Raw genomic sequence first — 20,644 nt, forward strand, 5'->3', positions numbered from 1 at the left:
TTATTATTAAAATATCCTGTTAGGGTTTGATTGTGATTAGGTTGAATCTAATGATCAATTTGGGGAGAACTAACATCTTAACAATATTGAGCCTTCGTCCCACGAACTTGACAAATCTCTTTGTTTACTTGTGCCTTTAATTTTTCTCAAAAGTGTTTTGGGGTTTTCAGTATACTTATTTGATTAAGTCTATCCCTCATATTTTCTGGGGTTTTTAAATCCCGTAATAAATTGTATTGTTTTTTAAATTTCAATTTCTAATTGTTTTCTACTAGTATTTAGAATTACAACTGGTTATTACATAGTAACCTTGTACCCTTCGACCTTGCGAAAATCACTTACTAATTCTAGTTAACATCTTATAAGTTTCTTAGGATATTCTGTGTACATGATCATGTTGTTTGTGGCGGAAAGGAATTTGTTTATATGTATATATTTATTTATTTTCCCATATATTTCACTGCCTTATTGCAATAGCTAGGAGCTCCAGTACAGTGTTGAACAGAAGTGATGGGAGTAGACATCCTTGCTTGTTCCTGATTTTAAGGGAAAAGCACTCAGCCTTTCACCATTAAGTATGACGTTGATTTTAGTGGGTTTTTTTAACATGTTTTTTTTTAGATTGAGGAAGTTCCCTTCCATTCCTAGTTTTGTTGACAGGTTCAATTATGAATGGATGTTGAACTTTTCAAGGGCCTTTTCTCCTTCTGTTGAGATGGTCTCATGGTTTTCCTTCTTTAGTCTGTTAAAATGGTAAATTACATTAACTAATTGCTGAATGTTAAATATACTTTGTATTCCTGGGATAAACTCCATTTGGTCATGATCTTTTTTTCATGCTGTTGGATTTGATTTGATAATGTTGTCTTAGAAATGTATAGCTATGTTCAGGAAGGATATCTACCTGGAGTTTTCTTTTCATTTAATGTCTTTACCTGGTTTGAGTTTACCAGTAATACTGGCTTCATAGAATTAGTTGGAGAGTTAGTTAGAATAGGAGATCCTCCTAATCAATTTTCTGGAAGTGTTTGAATATAAATTTGTAAAACATATTTGCTAAAGTTTACCTCTGAAGGTATCTGGGCCTAGAGTTTACTTTGTGGAAAGTTGTAAACAGCTCTTCGATTTCTTTAATGTGTTCAGCACTTTTCAGGTTACATATATCTTCTTTAATGAGCCTTGGTAACCTGTGTCTTTCAAGAAATTTGTCCATTTCATCCGAATTGACATACATATTGGCACAAAGTTATTCATACCATTTTTCATTTTTATTTTTAATTTTTTTAAAAAATGAGGAATAACTGAGCTGAAATTTCAATACTTCCTTTTCCAAGAGTCAGTTTCATCGTCTGTAGAATTAGTAATTGTACTTGTCTATCCTCTGAGCTTAGTGCAGAGTAAGCACTGAGTAGGAGTTATCAGTACTACTCCCACTTCAACAGCAAAGGATTGCTATGAAGATTAACTAAGTCAATAGATATGAAATAAGTTTCTAAATGGCAAACTGTTATACAAATCTTTTTTTTTACATCTTTATTGGAGTATAATTGCTTTACAATGGTGTGTTAGTTTCTGCTTTATAACAAAGTGAATCAGTTATACATATACATATGTTCCCATATCTCTTGCATCTCCCTCCCTCCCACCCTCCCTATCCCACCCTCTAGGCGGTCACAAAGCACAAAGCTGATCTACCTGTGCTATGAGGCTGCTTCCCACTATCTATCGATTTTGCATTTGGTAGTGTATATATGTCCATGCCACTCTCTCACTTCATCCCAGCTTACCCTTCCCCCTCCCCGTGTCCTCAAGTCCATTCTCTACGTCTGTGTCTTTATTCCTGTCTTATCCCTAGGTTCTTCATGACATTTTTCCCCTTAAATTCCTTACATCTGTGTTAGCATATGGTATTTGTCTTTCTCTTTCTGACGTTCACTCTGTATGACAGACTCGAGGTCCAACCACCTCATTACAAATAGCTCAATTTCATTTCTTTTTATGGCTGAGTAATATTCCATTGTATATATGTGCCACATCTTCTTTATCCATTCATCCAATAATGGACACTTAGGTTGTTTCCACCTCCTGGCTATTGTAAATAGAGCTGCAATGAACATTGTGGTACATGACACTTTTTGAATTATGGTTTTCTCAGGGTATATGCCCAGTAGTGGGATTGCTGGGTCATATGGTAGTTCTATTTGTAGTTTTTTAAGGAACCTCCGTACTGTTCTCCATAGTGGCTGTACCAATTCACATTCCCACCAGCAGTGCAAGAGGGTTTCCTTTTCTCCACACCCTCTCCAGCATTTATTGTTTCTAGATTTTTTGATGATGTCCATTCTGAACTGGTGTGAGATGATATCTCATTGTAGTTTGGATTTGCATTTCTCTAATGATTAGTGATGTTGAGCATTCTTTCATGTGTTTGTTGGCAGTCTGTATATCTTCTTTGGAGAAATGTCTATTTAGGTCTTCTGTCCATTTTTGGATTGGGTTGTTTGTTTTTTTGTTATTGAGCTGCATGAGCTGCTTGTAAATTTTGGAGATTAATCCTTTGTCAGTTGCTTTATTTGCAAATATTTTCTCCCATTCTGAGGGTTGCCTTTTGGTCTTGTTTATGGTTTCCTTTGCTGTGCAAAAGCTTTGAAGTTTCATTAGGTCCCATTTGTTTATTTTTGTTTTTATTTCCATTTCTCTAGGAGGTGGGTCAAAAAGAATCTTGCTGTGATTTATGTCACAGAGTGTTCTGCCTATGTTTTCCTCTAAGAGTTTGATAGTATCTGGCCTTACATTTAGGTCTTTAATCCATTTTGAGCTTATTTTTGTGTATGGTGTTAGGGAGTGATCTAATCTCATACTTTTACATGTACCTGTCCACTTTTGCCAGCACCACTTATTGAAGAGGCTGTCCTTTCTACACTGCACATTTCTGCCTCCTTTATCAAAGATCAGGTGACCATATGTGCGTGGGTTTATCTCTGGACTTTCTATCCTGTTCCATTGATCTATCTTTCTGTTTTTGTGCCAGTACCATACTGCCTTGATTACTGTAGCTTTGTAGTATAGTCTGAAGTCAGGGAGCCTGATTCCTCCAGCTTTGTTTTTCATTCTCAAGATTGCTTTGGCTGTTCAGGGTCTTTTGTGTTTCCATACAAATTGTGAAATTTTTTGTTCTAGTTCTGTGAAAAATGCCAGTGGTAGTTTGATAGGGATTGCATGCAATCTGTAGATTGCTTTGGGTAGTAGAGTCATTTTCACAATGTTGATTCTTCCAATCCAAGAACACGGTCTATCTCTCCATCTATTTCTATCATCTTTAATTTCTTTCATCAGTGTCTTATAATTTTCTGCATACAGGTCTTTTGTCTCCTTAGGTAGGTTTATTCCTAGGTATTTTATTCTTTTTGTTGCAATGGTAAATGGGAGTGTTTTCTTGATTTCACTTTCAGATTTTTCATCATTAGTGTATAGGAATGCTAGAGATTTCTATGCATTAATTTTGTATCCTGGTACTTTACCAAATTCATTGATTAGCTCTAGTAGTTTTCTGGTAGCATCTTTAGGATTCTCTATGTATAGTATCATGTCATCTGCAAACAGTGACAGCTTTACTTCTGCTTTTCTGATTTGGATTCCTTTTATTTCCTTTTCTTCTCTGATTGCTGTGGCTGAAACTTCCAAAACTATGTTGAATAAGACTGGTGACAGTGGGCAACCTTGTCTTGTTCCTGATCTTCATGGAAATGCTTTCAGTTTTTCACCATTGAGGACGATGTTGGCTGTGGACTTGTCGTATATGGACTTCATTATGTTGAGCAAATTTCCCTCTATGCCTACTTTCTGCAGGGTTTTTATCACAAATGGGTGTTGAATTTTGTCGAAAGCTTTCTCTGCATCTATTGAGATGATTATATAGTTTTTCTCCCTCAATTTGTTAATATGGTGTATCACGTTGATTGATTTGCGTATATTGAAGAATCCTTGCATTCCTGGAATAAACCCCACTTGATCATGGTGTATGATCCTTTTAATGTGCTGTTGGATTCTGTTTGCTAGTATTTTGTTGAGGATTTTTGCATCTATGTTCATTAGTGATATTGGCCTGTAGTTTTCTTTCTTTGTGACATCCTTGTCTGGTTTTTGCATCAGGGTGATGGTGGCCTCGTGGAATGAGTTTGGGAGTGTTCCTCCCTCTGCTATATTTTGGAAGAGTTTGAGAAGGAAAGGTGTTAGCTCTTCTCTAAATGTTTGATAGAATTTGCCTGGGAAGCCATCTGGTCCTGGGCTTTTGTTTGTTGAAAAGTTTTTAATCACAGTGTCAATTCCAGTGCTTGTGATTGGTCTGTTCATATTTTCTATTTCTTCCTGATTCAGTCTTGGCAGGTTGTGCATTTCTAAGAATTTGTCCATTTCTTCCAGGTTTTCCATTTTATTGGCATAGAGTTGCTTGTAGTAATCTCTCATGAGCTTTTGTATTTCTGCAGTGTCAGTTGTTACTTCTCCTTTTTCATTTCTAATTCTATTGATTTGAGTCTTCTCCCTTTTTTTCTTGATGAGTCTGGCTAATGGTTTATCAATTTTGTTTATCTTCTCAAAGAACCAGCTTTTAGTTTTATTGATCTTTGCTATAGTTTCCTTCATTTCCTTTTCATTTATTTCTGATCTGATTTTTATGATTTCTTTCCTTCTGCTAACTTTGGGTTTTATTTGTTCTTCTTTCTCTAATTGCTTGAGGTGCAAGGTTAGGTTGTTTATTCGAGATGTTTCCTGTTTCTTAAGGTAGGATTATATTGCTATAAACTTCCCTCTTAGAACTGCTTTTGCTGCATCCCATAGGTTTTGGCTCGTTGTGTCTCCATTGTCATTTATTTCTAGGTATTTTTTGATTTCCTCTTTGATTTCTTCTGTGATCACTTCGTTATTAAGTAGTGTATTGTTTAGCCTCCATGTGTTTGTATTTTTTACAGTTCTTTTCCTGTAATTGATATCTAGTCTCATAGCATTGTGGTCGGAAAAGATACTTGATACAATTTCAATTTTATTAAATTTACCAAGCCTTGATTTGTGACCCAATATATGATATATCCTGGAGAATATTCCATAAGCAATTGAGAAAAATGTGTATTCTGTTGCTTTTGGATGGAATGTCCTATAAATATCAATTAAGTCCATCTTGTTTAATGTATCATTAAAAGCTTGTGTTTCCTTATTTATTTTCATTTTGGATGATCTGTCCATTGGTGAAAGTGGGGTGTTTAAGTCCCCTACTATGAATGTGTTACTGTCGATTTCCCCTTTTATTGGTGTTACTATTTACCTTATGTATTGAGGTGCTCCTATGTTGGGTGCGTAAATATTTACAATTGTTATATCTTCTTCTTGGATCGATCCCTTGATCATTATGTAGTGTCCTTCTTTGTCTCTTCTAATAGTTTTTATTTTAAAGTCTATTTTGTCTGATATGAGAATTGCTACTCCAGCTTTCTTTTGGTTTCCATTTGCATGGAATATCTTTTTCCATCCCCTTACTTTCAGTCTGTTTGTGTCTCTAGGTCTGAAGTGGGTCTCTTGTAGACAGCATATATATGGGTCTTGTTTTTGTATCCATTCAGCCAATCTGTATCTTTTGGTGGGAGCACTTAATCCATTTACATTTAAGTAATTTTCGATATGTATGTTCCTATTCCCATTTTCTTAATTGTTTTGGGTTTGTTATTGTAGGTCTTTTCCTTCTCTTGTGTTTCTTGCCTAGAGAAGTTCCTTTAGCATTTGTTGTAAAGCTGGTTTGGTGGTGATGAACTCTCATCTTTTGCTTGTCTGTAAAGGTTTTAATTTCTCCATCAAATCTGAATGAGATCCTTGCTGGGTAGAGTAATCTTGGTTGCAGGTTTTTCTCCTTCTTCACTTTAAATATGTCCTGCCAGTCCCTTCTGGCTTGCAGAGTTTCTGCTGAAAGATCAGCTGTTAACCTTATGGGGATTCCCTTGTGTGTTATTTGTTGTTTTTCTCTTGCTGCTTTTAATATGTTTTCTTTGTATTTAATTTTTGACAGTTTGATTAATATGTGTCTTGGTGTATTTCCACTTGGATTTATCCTGTATGGGACTCTCTGTGCTTCCTGGACGTGATTGACTATTTCCTTTCCCATATTAGGGAAGTTTTCAACCATAATCTCTTCAAATATTTTCTCAGTCCCTTTCTTTTTGTCTTCTTGTTCTGGAACCCCTATAATTCGAATGTTGGTGTGTTTAATGTTGTCCCAGAGGTCTCTGAGACTGCCCTCAGTTCTTTTCATTCTTTTTTCTTTATTCTGCTCTGCAGTAGTTATTTCCACTATTTTATCTTCCAGGTCAGTTATCTGTTCTTCTGCCTCAGTTATTCTGCTATTGATCCCTTACAGACTATTTTTAATTTCATTTATTGTGTTGTTCATTGTTGCTTGTTTCATCTTTAGTTCTTCTAGGTCCTTGTTAAATGTTTCTTGCATTTTGTGTATTCTATTTCCAAGATTTTGGATCATCTTTACTATCATTATTCTGAATTCTTTTTCAGGTAGACTGCCTATTTCCTCTTCATTTGTTAGGTCTGGTGGGTTTTTATCTTGCTCCTTCATCTGCTGTGTGTTTTTCTGTCTTCTCATTTTGCTTATCTTACTGTGTTTGGGGTCTCCTTTTTGCAGGCTGCAGGTTCGTAGTTCCCGTTGTTTTTGGTGTCTGTCCCCAGTGGCTAAGGTTGGTTCAGTGGGTTGTGTAGGCTTCCTGGTAGAGGGGACTAGTGCCTGTGTTCTGGTGGATGAGGCTGGGTCTTGTCTTTCTGGTTGGCAGGTCCACGTCTGGTGGTGTGTTTTGGGGTGTCTGTGGCCTTATTATGATTTTAGGCAGCCTCTCTGCTAATGGGTGGGGTTGTGTTCCTGTCTTGCTAGTTGTTTGGCATAGGGTGTCCAGCACTGTAGCTTGTTGGTTGTTGAGTGAAGGTGGGTGCTGGTGTTGAGATGCAGATCTCTGGGAGATTTTCGCCATTTGTTATTATGTGGAGCTGGGAGGTCTCTTGTGGACCAGTGTCCTGAAGTTGGCTCTCCCACCTCAGAGACACAGCACTGACTCCTGGCTGCAGCACCAAGAACCTTTCATCCACTCGGCTCAGAATAAAAGGGAGAAGAAGTAGGAAGAAAGAAAGAAAGAAAGAAAGAAAGAAAGAAAGAAGGAAGGAAGGAAAGAAGGAAAGAAAGAAGTAGGGAGGGAGGGAGGGGAGGAGGGAAGGAAGGAAGAAAGGAAGGAGGGAAGGAAGGAAGAAAGGAAGGAGGGAAGTAAGGAAAGAAAGAAAGAAAGAAGTTAAAATAAAGTAAGATAAAATAAAATAAAGTTATTAAAAAATTATTATAAGCAAAAAAAAAAATTTTTTTAAAGAAAAACAAACCAAAAAAAAAAACCAAAAAAAAAATGGATGGATAGCACCCTAGGACAAATTGTGGAAGCAAAACTATACAGACAAAATCTCACACAGAAGCATACACATACACACTCACAAAAAGAGGAAAAGGGAAAAAAATCATAGATCTTGCTCCTAAAGTCCACTTCCTTAATTTGGGATGATTGGTTGTCTATTCAGGTATTCCACAGATGCAGGGCATATCAAGTTGATTGTGGAGCTTTAATCCACTGCTTCTGAGGCTGCTGGGAGAGATTCCCCTTTCTCTTCTTTGTTCTCACAGCTCCCGGGGCTCAGCTTTGGATTTGGCCCCACCTCTGCCTGTAGGTCACCGGAGGGCGTCTGTTCTTCGCTCAGGCAGGATGGGGTTAAAGGAGCCGCTGAGTCGGGGGCTCTGGCTCACTCAGGCCAGCGGGGGGAGGGAGGGGCACGGAGTGCAGGGTGGGCCTGCAGCGGCAGAGGCCGGCGTGATGTTGAACCAGCCTGAGGCGTGCCGTGCGTTCTCCCGGGTAAGTTGTCCCTGGATCCCGGGAACCTGGCAGTGTCGGGGTGCACAGGCTCCTCAGAAGGGGGGTGTGGATAGTGACCTGTGCTCGCCCACAGGCTTCTTGGTGTCGGCAGCAGCAGCCTTAGCGTCTCATGCCCGTCTCTGGGGTCCGCGCTTTTAGCCGCGGCTCGCGCCCATCTCTGGGGTTCGCGCTTTTAGCCGCGGCTCGCGCCCGTCTCTGGAGCTCCTTTAAGCAGTGCTCTTAAACCCCTCTCCTCACACACCAGGAAATAAAGAGGGAAGAAAAAGTCTCTTGCCTCTTCGGCAGGTGCAGACTTTTCCCCGGACTCCCTCCTGGCTAGCCGTGGTGCACTAACCCCTTCAGGCTATGTTCAAGCCGCCAACCCCAGTCCTCTCCCGGCGCTCCGACCGAAGCCCGAGCCTCAGCTCGCAGCCCCACCCGCCCCGGCGGGTGAGCAGACAAGCCTCTCGGGCTGGTGAGTGCCGGTCGGCCCTGATCCTCTGTGCGGGAATCTCTCCGCTTTTCCTTCCACACCCCTTTGCTGCGCTCTCCTCCTCGCCTCCGAAGCTTCCCCCCCTCCACCACCCGCAGTCTCTGCCCGCGAAGGGGCTTCCTAGTGTGTGGAAACCTTTCCTCCTTCACAGCTCCCTCCCACTGGTGCAGGTCCCGTCCCTATCCTTTTGTCTCTGTTTATTCTTTTTCTTTTGCCCTACCCAGGTACGTGAGGACTTTCTTGCCTTTTGGGAGGTGTGAGGTCTTCTGCCAGCAGTCAGTATGTGTTCTGTAGGAGTTGTTCCCTGTGTAGATGTATTTCTGTTGTATCTGTGGGGAGGAAGGTGATATCCACGTCTTACTCTTCCACCATCTTCCCCTTCATTTTTAAATTGAAGTAAAATATACATAACATACAATTTATCATTTTAACCCTTTACAATTATCCAGTTCAGTGGTATTAAGTACATTCACATTATTGTGCAACCATCCCTACCGTCCATCTCCAGAACTCTTTTCATCTTATACAGCTAAAACTCTGTCCCTGCTGAGTTAGTTTCCTTCTATTCCTAGTTTATTGTGTTTTTTTTTAATCATTAAAGGGCATTGAATTTTCTCAAATGTTTTCTGTATCAACTGAGATGATCATGTATTTTTTTTCCTTTATTTTGTTAATCTGGTGTATTACACTGAATGATTTTCATGTGTTGAAACATAATATCCTCTTGTGGTCTTTTAATAGCTGCAGAATCTTTAGTGATGTTACCTCTCTCATTTGTGATATTGATAATTTATGTCTTTTCACTTTTTTCCCTCATCATCATGGCTAGGTGTTTATCAATTTTATAGACTGACTCAGTGAACCGGATTTCTATTTTATTGATTTTCTCTATTGTTTTTGTTTTCTATTTCAATGATTCTGCTCTGATCTTTATTATTTCCATTCTTATGCTTAGTTTGCTCATTTGCTCTTTTTTTTTTTCTAGTTCTTTAATGTACAAGCTGAGGTCAATGATCTGAGACCTTTCTTCTTTTCTAACAGAGGTGTATAATGCTATAAATTTTCTTCTAAGTACTGCTTTAGCTGTCTCCCATAAATTTGGATATGTATATTTTCATTTTCATTTAGTTTAATACATTTTAAAATTTCCATTTTGATTTCTTCTTTGTCTCATAAGTTATATATATGTATTTTATTTAGAGTACAAATATTTGGGGATTTTTCAGATATCTTTCTCTTAACTGATTTCTACTTTAATTCTATAGCGGTCAGAGAACATACTTTATATAACTTGAGTCTTTTAATATTTAATTTGACTTGTGTTAAGGCCCACAGTATGGGCTTTCTTGGTAAATATTCCATGTGCATTTGAAAACAAAGTGTGATTTCTGCTATATATGTCAATGAGGTCCAATGGACTGATTTTCTTGTTCAGGTCTTCTATAGTGTTGCTGAATTTTATGTACATACTTTCAGTTATTGAGAGAGGAGTATTGTAATCACCAATTATAATGGTGATTTTTCTAGTTAATTTTCAAGTTCTTTTAGTTTTTCTTTATATATTAGAAGGTCAGTTCTTAGGTTCACAAATGTTTAGATTGTTATGTTCTATTGATAAATTGACACCTTTAACATTATAAAATGATCTTCGTTATCTCTAATAATATTCTTTCTTCTGAAATCTACTTTGTCTGATATTAATATAGCAATGCCAGCTTTCTTTGGACTAGTGTCAGAATTAAATTTTAGCCTATTTTTTCTTTATATTTAGAGTGGCTTTGTTGTGGGCAGCATATAGTTAGGTTTTGCTTTTTTTTAATCCAATCTGATTATGTCTACCTTTTGTGTGTGTGGTGTTTAGCCTGTTTATTGTAATCTGATTCTCATTACTGTTGGGTTTAAATCTATCATTTTCTATTTGTTTTCTATTTGTCCCATCTGTTCTTTGTTTCTCTTTTTCTGCCATCTTTTGGATGAATTGAGTGTTTTTTATGTTTCCATTTTATCTCCTTTGTTGGCTTATTAGCTATAACTCTGTTTTGTTATTCAGTGTTTCTTGTAAGGTTTATAATATACATTTTGTACTTATCACAATCTGTCTTCAAGTGACATTATACTGTTTCAAATAAAGTATGAGAATCATGTAGAAGTATACTTCAATTTCTTCCCTCCGCACCTTAGTGCTATAGTTTTCATTCATTATACTTCTACCTATATTATAAATCTCCCAGTGCAATGTTGTTGCTTTTGTCTTTAAAATAGTCCATTATCTTTTTAAGCATCTTTACTGAGATTTATTCATATACCATATAATTCACCCATTTAAAGTATACAATTCAATGGTTTTTAATATGTTCAGAGGTATGTTCGACCATCACCACAGTCAAGTTTAGATTATTTTTATCATCTGAAGAAAAAACCCTGTATCTTTTAGCTATCACTCCCTACACTTTGTCCTCACTCTCCCCCCAGCATTAAGCAGTCACTGATGTACTCTCTGTCTCTATGGATCCCTATTCTGGACTTTCATATGAATGGAATCACATAGTATGATTTACAATGAGAAATCTTCTGTTATCTTCACCTTTTTTCCTCTATACATAGTATATTATTCTTTTTTCCTCTGGCTACTTCTAAGATTTTCTTTTTATCACTGATTTCAAGCAATTTGATTATGATATGTGTTAATGTAGCTTTCTTCTGTTTCTTATCCTTGGGTTTGTTAAGCTTCATGAATCTGCTGCTTTATAGTTGTCATTAACTCTTGAAAGGTTTTGGCCATTATTTCTTTAAACATTTTTTGAATAGCCCCTCTCTCCTCTGTCTTTTGGGGACTTCAATTGTATATATATTTGGTTGCTTGAAGTTGTGCCATATTTCACTGATGCTCTGTTTATTTATTTATGCTTTTAGTTTGTTTTCACTCCGTGTTTCATTTTAGATGGTATATATTGTTATGTCTTCGTAATCTTTTCATCTGCAATGTGTAGTCTGTCATTAAGCCTATCGAGTATATTTTTCATCTTCGCCATTTTAGTTTTCATGTCTAGAAGTTAATTTGGATCATTTCACATGTACCATTCCTCTACTTAACATGTCCAACCTTTCCTATAGCTTCTTGAACATATGGAATATAGTTATACTAATTATTTTAATGTCCTTTTCTATTAATTTCACCATCTATTATTTCTCTGTCAACTTCAACAGATTTTCCCCCTCATTATGGGTTATGTTTTTCTTCTTCTTTGCCTGTCTCATAATTTTTTATTAGATGTTGGGGATTGTCAGTTTTACCTTATTGGATATTGAATAAATATTCTTGAGCTTTGTTCTGGGATGCAGTTATGTGGAAATAGTTTGATGCTTTCAGGTCTTGCATGAGCTAAATTTTGTTAGTTGGGGCAAGAATAGGGTTTAGTCTGGGGTTTATTTTTCACCACTACCGAGGCAACATTCTTTTTATTATTTTAACCTAGGATTTCTCAACCTCAGTTCTAATGATATTTGGGGACAGATAATTCCTTGTGGTGGAGGACTGTCCTGTGCATTGTAGAATGTTTAACAGTATCCCTGGCCCTTACAAACTATATGCCAGTAGCATGCCCCCTGTTGTGACAACAAAAATGTCTCCAGATATTGCCAAATGTCGCCTTAGGGACAAAAGTGCCTTCCATTTGGGAACCACAGCTCTAACTGATGCTCACTTAATTATGAGATCTCCCACACTGACTGTAGACAAGAGGTATTATTCCTGACTGTGTGTGATCTCTGAGCACTGCTCCCTGTAATCGTTTTTGGTGGTTATTTCCCTGGCCTTGGGTAGTTTTCTCACTTGCATGCACTAATCAGTACTTTTCTGAATATTTGAGGGAGACCCTGAAGATCTCTGGACTCCTCTTTATTTTCAGCTCTCACCTCTCTCGTACTCTATCATATGAACTCTAGTCACCCTCTTTTTGTCAGACTCCCATCTCTGTGTACCCAATTCAGGGGGCCTGCCTAGGTTCCCCCTCCCTTGCTGTACCCTGGAAACTTTCTCCAGCTGGTAATGTGAAGCAATATTAGGACTCACCTCACTTGTTTTTTATATTTCAGAGATAATTGTTTTGCATTGCCTCACGTCCAGTGTCTTGAGTGACGTGGTTTGCATATTTTGTCTAGTTTGTTTTCAGTTGTTTCAAGTGGGAGGGTAAATCCCTTCCATACTTTGTCTTGACTGGAATTAAAAGTAATGTTCAGTAGCTTTTCTAAACTTCCAACTATTTGGGACTTGTCCAGATATTTTTGTTATTTATTTCTAGTTTAATTCCACTGTGACTGTAGAAATGTCTCTGTATAATTTCAATTATTTTAAATATATTGAGACATGTTTTATGGCCCAACATCGGTATATCTTTGTGCTGTTAGTGGATGGAATGTCTTATAAATGTCGTTTTCTTTCTTTCCTGAACTTGTTAGTATTATTTGAATATTCTTGTTAGTATTCCATGTAGTCTCCTCTCTTGGCTTATTGGCTCCGCCTCTTTGACCCTTTTAGTAGTTGCCCTAGTATATGCAATATGCATCTTTATCTTATCATGATCTAGTTTTAAATGATGTTATACCTCTTAGTAAACTGTGAGAACCTTACAAGAGTCTTTTTAAAAATTTATTTATTTATTTATGTATTTTTGGCTGCATTGGGTCTTCATTGCTGTGCGGGCTTTCTTTAGTTGCAACAGACAGGGGCTACTCTTCATTGCGGTGCGCTGGCTTCTCACTGCAGTGGCTTCTCTTGTTGCGGAGCATGGGCTCTAGGCATGCGGGCCTCAGCAGTTGTGGTGCATGGCCTTCAGTAGTTGTGGCTCGTGGGCTCTAGAGCACTAGAGACTCAGCATGGGCTTAGTTGGTCCGCGGCATGTGGGATCCTCCCGGACCAGGGCTGGAACCCATGTCCCCTGCATTGGCAGGCAGACTCCCAACCACTGCACCGCCAGGGAAGCCCACAACAATAGTCTTCCATTTTCCTCCCCTATCCTTCATGATATCATTTTGATAGATTTTTGTTCTATGTATGTTATTAACACCAAAATGCATAGTATATTGTTGCTTTAAACAGTTTTTGAAGACATTAAAAATAATGTGAAGAAATTGTTTCAATATTTACTTACATATTTATCTTTTCCAGATCTCTTTATTTCTGTGTATATATCCATGTTTTCATCTGGTATCATTTTCCTCCTGTTTGATTCCTTTAACATTTCTTGCAGTGCAGGTCTGATGGCAATGAATCATGTCAGATTTTGTTTGTCTGGAAAATTATTTTGCTTTTGTTTCTGAAAGATATTTTCCCTGGGTATAAAATTCTAAGTAGACAGTTTCTTTCTTCCGTACTTTAAAGTTGTTCCATTGTCTTCTGGCTTGCATAGTTTCTGATGAGAAGTTTATTGTATTCTTATGTTTGTTCTTCTGTATGTAATATGTCTGTTTTCTCTGGCCACGAGGCATGTAGGATCTTAGCTCCCTAACCAGGGATTGAACCCACACCCCCTGCATTGGAAGGCGAAGTCTTAACCACTGGACTAGCATGGCTTTTTTAAATGTTTATTCTGTTTGGAATATTGTCTCTCTCCCCTTATTGGAATGAAAGACCCACAAGAATGGGGATGTTGTCTGTTTTGTTTACTGCTATATCCCTAGTATGTAGAACTGTGTCTGGTATGGGGTAGGTACTTGTAAATATGTATTGGTTGAGTGAATGTATTCCAGTGGTGGTATATGCTTGGGTCAAGCTGCTGAGTGGTGCCAGACCCTCTGGAGTCCCTGGTTCCTGGCTGTTCCAAGCCTGGTTCTTTAGTTTTCCTATGAGTTTCTTTTGAGCTTCCCTATAGTCTTCCAATACATTTTCATTTTTGCTCAAGTTACACAGAATTCTTTTTTTTTTTTTTTTGCTTACAATCAAAGATCTCCAGCTGAAAACCTACCTATAAGAATGTCTCTCTTGGGAATTTCCTGGCGGTTTAGTGGTTAGGACTCCACACTTCCACTGCAGAGGGTGGGGAACTATGATCCCAAAAGCCACACGGCACAGCCAAAAAAAAAAAAAAAAAAAGAACGCCTCTCTCAAATTTGGAGCGTTATGTTGTCAATATCAGTGAAGGACAAAGGACATATGATCTGAGATGTGATCCCTGTGAGTTGTTGAAGTTGGAATTGCTAGGATTACTGACTCAATTCTGTCACTATTTGCTGAAGTATTGGCATTTCTAGGACACTTGAGAGGTTTATGGGGATAATATCCAGTTGGGTATTTAATGTCAAGGCAGTCCTGGAAAAGTCTCCTGACATGCTTTCTCATGTACCTGGCTGTTGTCTGTTTCTGGGGTGATTGCACATTTAATAAGGGTAGCTGTAATCTTGTCTTGAAAGCAGAGATCTATGACTTGAATTTTGGATGTGTAGTAGGCCACAAAATTTAACATCAGAAGACTTCAGTGTGAATCTATTCCTCTAGCTTATTGGCCGAAGCTTTGTCAAGTCCATTCTCCAAGTAGCTTTTGTGATATAGCACCAATAATAGGAAGGAGAATGCTTAGAACGCTTCCCAAATTCCCAGGCCCTGTCTGTAACTGCCTCACGTGTTTTTCAGGACACCATTTTTGGGAGTCACAAAGCGCTTCATTTTCAGGTCAATATGAGTTTAATAATCACCATGCATTTATTTTTTGTGCTTTTCTTGAATAGCTCTAAGGGGCCAAGTACAGGATACCTCGTTTTATTGAGCTTCACAGACATTGCGTTTTGTTACAAATTGATATTTGGCAACCCTGCATCGAGCAAGTCGGTCAGCACTATTTTTCCAGCTGCATTTGCTCACTTCACGTGTCCGTGTCATATTTTGATCATTCTAGCAATGTTTCAAACCCTCCACCAGCAAAAGGATTACTACATGCTGAAGGCTCAGGTAATGGTTAGCATTTTTTAGCAATAAAGTATTTTTAATTAAGGTATATACATTGTTTTTTTAGACATAATGTTATTGTACACTTAATAGGCTACAGTATAGTATAAACATGACTTTTATATGCACTAGGAAACCAATGAATTTGTGTGATTCGATTTATTGTGCTGCTCGCTTTATTGTGGTGGTTGGAACAGAACCTGCAATATCGCTGAAGTCTGCCTGTACAGACTCTAAGATAGTTTGTAACTAGGTGAGCAGGCTACCGCATCAAAGGTTCCTTAGTGGGAAAGTCGTTGCTAAAAGTCTACCAAAAATGAATTCTTTCTTTCCATCTGGAAAAGAAATACCTATACCCCAGTGGGTCTGTAAATTCCTCTTCATTATTATTATTATTCAGCTTAATCTGAAGGCATTTACTAGCTCCCCTTCCTTCAGATTATTGCCATCTGGGCTCTTAGCATTTCCTCCAAAGATTGGTAATCAGTTAGTGTGCAGAAAGAATTTATAAATATGTAAGAACTGTGTTTTCCAGGGTTAAATGGGTGACATTATGTTCCTGTACCTCATCCTTTAGTGCTTCTGGAAGCATCATAATTTCCCGAAATAGAGCAAGAAAGTGCAAACTCAATGAGCAAATAAAATCTTTCTTTGGTGGTTGTCTAGGACTGATGTAGGAGGAAAAGCCAGATTTCCTGGTAGATGAGTTTGTGAGAGATGCTTTTGTAATGCCTTGAATAGAAGGCTTGAGGCCAAGTATGTAATCGAGCAAAGCCTACTCCAACACTACTGTGTTAGTAAGAGCACATAATCCCTTCTGAGTGAATTTACAACTGCAAGGCTATTAGGCGGCCATAGCTCCCCTAAGTACTAATTGTAATGGAACACGCTGGCCCACATCTTAGCCACACTGGGGACAGTTATGCCAAGAACACTGCTCTCTACTCAGCGTCATCTCGACTGTCTTCCTGGATAATGTTGCTCATGTTCGCAAACAGCCGGCTTGGAAGTTATCTTGTGTGACTTGTTAGCTGCTGGTCTTTCAGCCAAATCACTTTGTCTGTGTGCACAGAGCACTTATTTATTTATTTATTTATTAACATCTTTATTGGAGTATAATTGCTTTACAGTGCTGTGTTAGTTTCTGCTGTATAACAAAGTGAATCAGCTATACATACACATACGTCCCCATATCTCTTGCGTCTCCCTCCCACCCTCCCTATCCCACCCCTCTAGGTGGTCGCAAAGCACCGAGCTGATCTCCCTGAGCTATGTGGCTGCTTCCCACTAGCTGTCTATTTTACGTTTGGTAGACATGGAGCACTTTGAAAGGGAAAGAGCCCAAGGCACTTAGGGGATTCAACTTGATTATCTTACTGTCAGTCGCTACAAACCCAAACATTAGTTTGTGCCATCTCCAGCTCAAGGTGGCTTAGATTCTCTTTGGCAGAACACAGAGGATGTTCCATTTCACATGTTCAGTGTGTAGCCTTGACATTATGCAGGGCCTGGGAACAGGATAAATTCAGGCTGTGTCACAGACCCATAATTTTCCCAAGCATTCTTTTCCACACAGGAACCCCAATTCTACCAAGCTTTCCATCTGGAGTGGAGATCTTTGGAAGAAGCAAGGTGATGGGTCCTGTGCACTCTCATCTGAGCTTCGTGGGATGGAGGAATCATCGGAGGAGCCCAGAGCAGACTTGGGCTGATGCTTCACAAAGTGGTAAGCAGAAGACTTGGTCTCTAGCATTGTCACACTTTCTCTTCTCTCTACCCCTCCTACTGTCCAGGTACCCGATCTGCTGTCTCATTCAGCAAGGAAAGCCTCCACACTGGCTCTAGATCCGTGATGTGAAGGGAGGGAAGAAACCTGCCCTGTGAGGATCTCAGAAAATTTGGAGTCAAGTTTCTTTTTGTTATAAATGACAGAAACCTTCTTTCCTAGTTGAAGCGTACAAGAGAATTTATTGGAAGAATACTGAGGTAGCTCGCAGAATCAGTGGAAGAACTTCAGGAACCAAAGCAGCTCAGGAAACTTCAAGGAGTGAAATTGGAGATTTGATAGCAGCAGTGAATGTGTGCTTACGTGTTACTGTGGGCTCTCTCTCTCTCTCTCTCTCTCTCTCTCTCTCACACACACACACACACACACACACACACACACTCATCTCTGCTCATTTCTTCCTGGCCCCAAACTCTCTTGTTGCAAATGAGCTTTCTTTTTCTGGTGGAGAACATGGTTTCTGGCATCCCTGGATTTACAGAATTCCATCCTGGAGACCCCAGAGGAAAGAGAAAGCATCTTTGTTCTCTTGTCAGTATTTGAACATCCCTAAGGAAAGGATCTGAACATAATCCTAGGGTTTTAGTTGGCCACAACTTGGCATAATGTGACATGCAGCTGATGAACATGTGACCGTGATCAGAGCTGCATTGATACAAGCAGACTGTCTAAATCAAAAGACGTGATGGATTCAAAGTCTTCTCTATTTTTCTTTTTAAGAGAATGGTGATTGAGTTTATGAGCCCGCTGAAGATCTGGAAACCATGAATTATGAGGTCATTTTGAAGAAGCTGGGGATGATTTATGCCGAGGAGAGAAGGCTCAGGTAGGGTTTAAGGTGGTGTGGGATGTGAAAACTCTGTCTGATGGAAAGGGACGAGATTTCCTGCCTGCTGTGGAAGATGGAAGTAACAGCAGTGCAGGGGCAGGGGTTAGAGAATATCATGAGTGGAAAGTTCATTGGTCTTAGAATCAGGAGACCTAGACTTTAGTCTTGGTTTTGCCTTTGTCTGAATCTCCTCCTTGTTAGGGTGGTTTGGCCATGGTGTGGATTGGCTGGGCCATGACTCGGATGAGATGTCTGGGATTGGCGGTTGGAGTCAGTGAAGCCAAAGGTGTGTGGGCCAGGGTGGGAAGCAAGTCTAAGTTCTTTACAGAGAGCTGGAGACAAAGCCCAAACCCCAGTTTGAAGGTCCAGAGGCAAAAATCACAGGGGTATTAGAGCAGGAGCAGGTCACGAATAAGTGGGGATAGGTGGGTCTTGAGGAATTGGTGAAAACATGAGTAGGTGCTTGTTGATTGCCTCTAGCTGTTTGGGGAGCCTGGTGGGGTGCACCAGTATCCAGGGCTAGGACAAGTCATTATCTAGCCATGTGACCTTGGATGACTCTCCTCTGGGTCTCAGGTACCTTAGCTGGGAAGTAAGGGGTTGAAGTGGTGACCCCCAGGGTCCTTTTTAGCTCTGGTTTTATGAGTTACAGGAATGAAATCTTGAGTGTTTTATTAGAACAGAGTGTTTTACCAATTAGAGCCGTCAACTCATGGAGCTGGCAACCTTGGCCAGTAGAGAAAACTCCAGATCTATTGGCAGGATGAGGAGGCCTAGATTCTGTATTTTAATTTCTTTTAAGTAATATCTCTCCTTGAAAGGGTTAGAATGTGCCTCGCAGGTACAGCCTTCCAGTGGCATCAGCCCCCTTCACGTTTGGCTGGTTTCTCCCAGTCAGTGGAGCCATTGCAGCAATCGGATGTTCTCTATTTTGCCACAGTAGGAAGTAATATAAACACTCTTCAGATTTTCACTGGTGAGAGTATTTTTTGTTGTTGTTGTTCTTGTCTTCTCTTTGGAAAATCTCCACGGCTGCACCATTTGGCTATCTGAAGCTTTTGCATGCATCGCAAACACCATCTGTTATAACCCGAGACACACACACCGCATGGAATTAGGAATAGAAGCCAGTGTTGCAGCTGGACATGGCAGAGGAAATTGATAGAACCACCACTTCCTCTGCAGGACTGACATGGTGAATGGGGCATCTGGGGTTTGTCTGAGCTTTTGCATTCATCAATTAAAGATCTCTTTTGGCTGCTGCAGAGACATTGCCTATTTGATTACAAAACTTGCCTTGAAGAAAACAAGTAGCTGCTTCTTAGTGCAGGAGGAAGTCTAACCTGGGGGCTATTTCAAGAGGCCTGAGAATTCCTTGGTCAAGAAGACTAGGTCTAGATGCAGGAGGCATGGCTCTCTGTCTCCACCATCAAATTTCTCCAGAGGGGCCCCATGGGGCCACTGAGCTGGCAGACTCGTCCTCTCCCCAGCTGGTCATAAGAAGCTCTTGGCCTCTCTATTGCAATCTCACCTTTTGTGCACATGATCTTTGCAGCATCCCAAGAAGCAGGGAAGACTCTACTGTCTACTGCTATTCAGGAGAAAACAGAGGCTCAGGGATGAGGTGAGCCTGAATTCTAAATTGGACAAGATGGTTCTTTGGGACATGAGTCCACCATCTTCTCAGTCTGCCGGCTTTCTGAATAAAGTCACTGTTCCTTGCCCCAGCAACTCGTCTCTCGATTTATTGGCCTGTCGTGTGGCAAGCAGTAGGAGCTTGGACTCGGGAACGGCATCTGTGTGGACTTCGTCTGCTTTACAGCATACTCCTCAGGATGCTTCCCATAAGCCAACACTGAAGAGGCTGGTGAAGCAGAGCAAGAATAAAGGGAAGATGTGCAGGACAGCAGTAAAGAGCCTAAAACCTGGGCTCCAGTCACTGCTGTGCCCCTTATGATAGAGGGGAGGGAGTAAAGTCAAACATTGCCTCGTTCTGGTCAGCCTCGAGAGGATATATGTGTTAATTTCTTCCTTCCTGCAGTCATTCACAGGTGGGCCTGCTCAGGAAGTTTCCTGTGAACTAAAAAAAGGTATTTTATTTTATTTATTTATTTTTAACATCTTTATTGGACCATAATTGCTTTACATTGTTGTGTTAGTTTCTGCTTTATAACAAAGTGAATGAGCTGTACATATACATATATCCCCAAATCTCTTCCCTCTTGCATCTCCCTCCCACCCTTCCTATCCCACCCCTCTAGGTGGTCACAAAGCATCGAGCAGATCTCCCTGTGCTATGTGGCTGCTTCCCACTAGCTAGCTATTTTACATTTGGTAGTGTATATATGTCCATGCCACTCTCTCACTTTGCCCCAGCTTACCCCTCCCCCTCCCCATGACCTCAAGTCCATTCTCTACGTCTGCGTCTTTATTCCCGTCTGACCCTCGGTTCTTCAAAACCACTTTTTTTTTTTTAGATTCCATATATGTGTGTTAACATATGGTATTTATTTTTCTCTTTCTGACTTACTTCACTATGTATGACAGTCTCTAAGTCCATCCACCTCACTACAAATAACTCAAATTCGTTTCTTTTTATGGCTGAGTAATATCCCATTGTATATATATGCCACATCTTCCTTACCCATTCATCTGT

The 20,644-nt window shown here is 39.6% G+C and overlaps 1 long non-coding RNA gene across 1 annotated transcript in view; it reads left to right on the forward strand.

Annotated features, from left to right (window-relative positions):
* Positions 1–20,003, forward strand: part of LOC109550582 (uncharacterized) — a 56,264-nt gene extending 36,261 nt beyond the window's left edge. Inside the window, exons 7-9 of the long non-coding RNA XR_004524491.2 lie at positions 16,950–17,099; positions 17,880–17,985; positions 19,044–20,003. This is a non-coding gene — a long non-coding RNA (uncharacterized lncRNA). The remainder of the gene's footprint in view (positions 1–16,949; positions 17,100–17,879; positions 17,986–19,043) is intronic.
* Positions 20,004–20,644: the final 641 nt, after the last annotated feature.

This window comes from Tursiops truncatus, chromosome X, assembly GCF_011762595.2.
Source record: "Tursiops truncatus isolate mTurTru1 chromosome X, mTurTru1.mat.Y, whole genome shotgun sequence".
NCBI lineage: Eukaryota > Metazoa > Chordata > Mammalia > Artiodactyla > Delphinidae > Tursiops > Tursiops truncatus.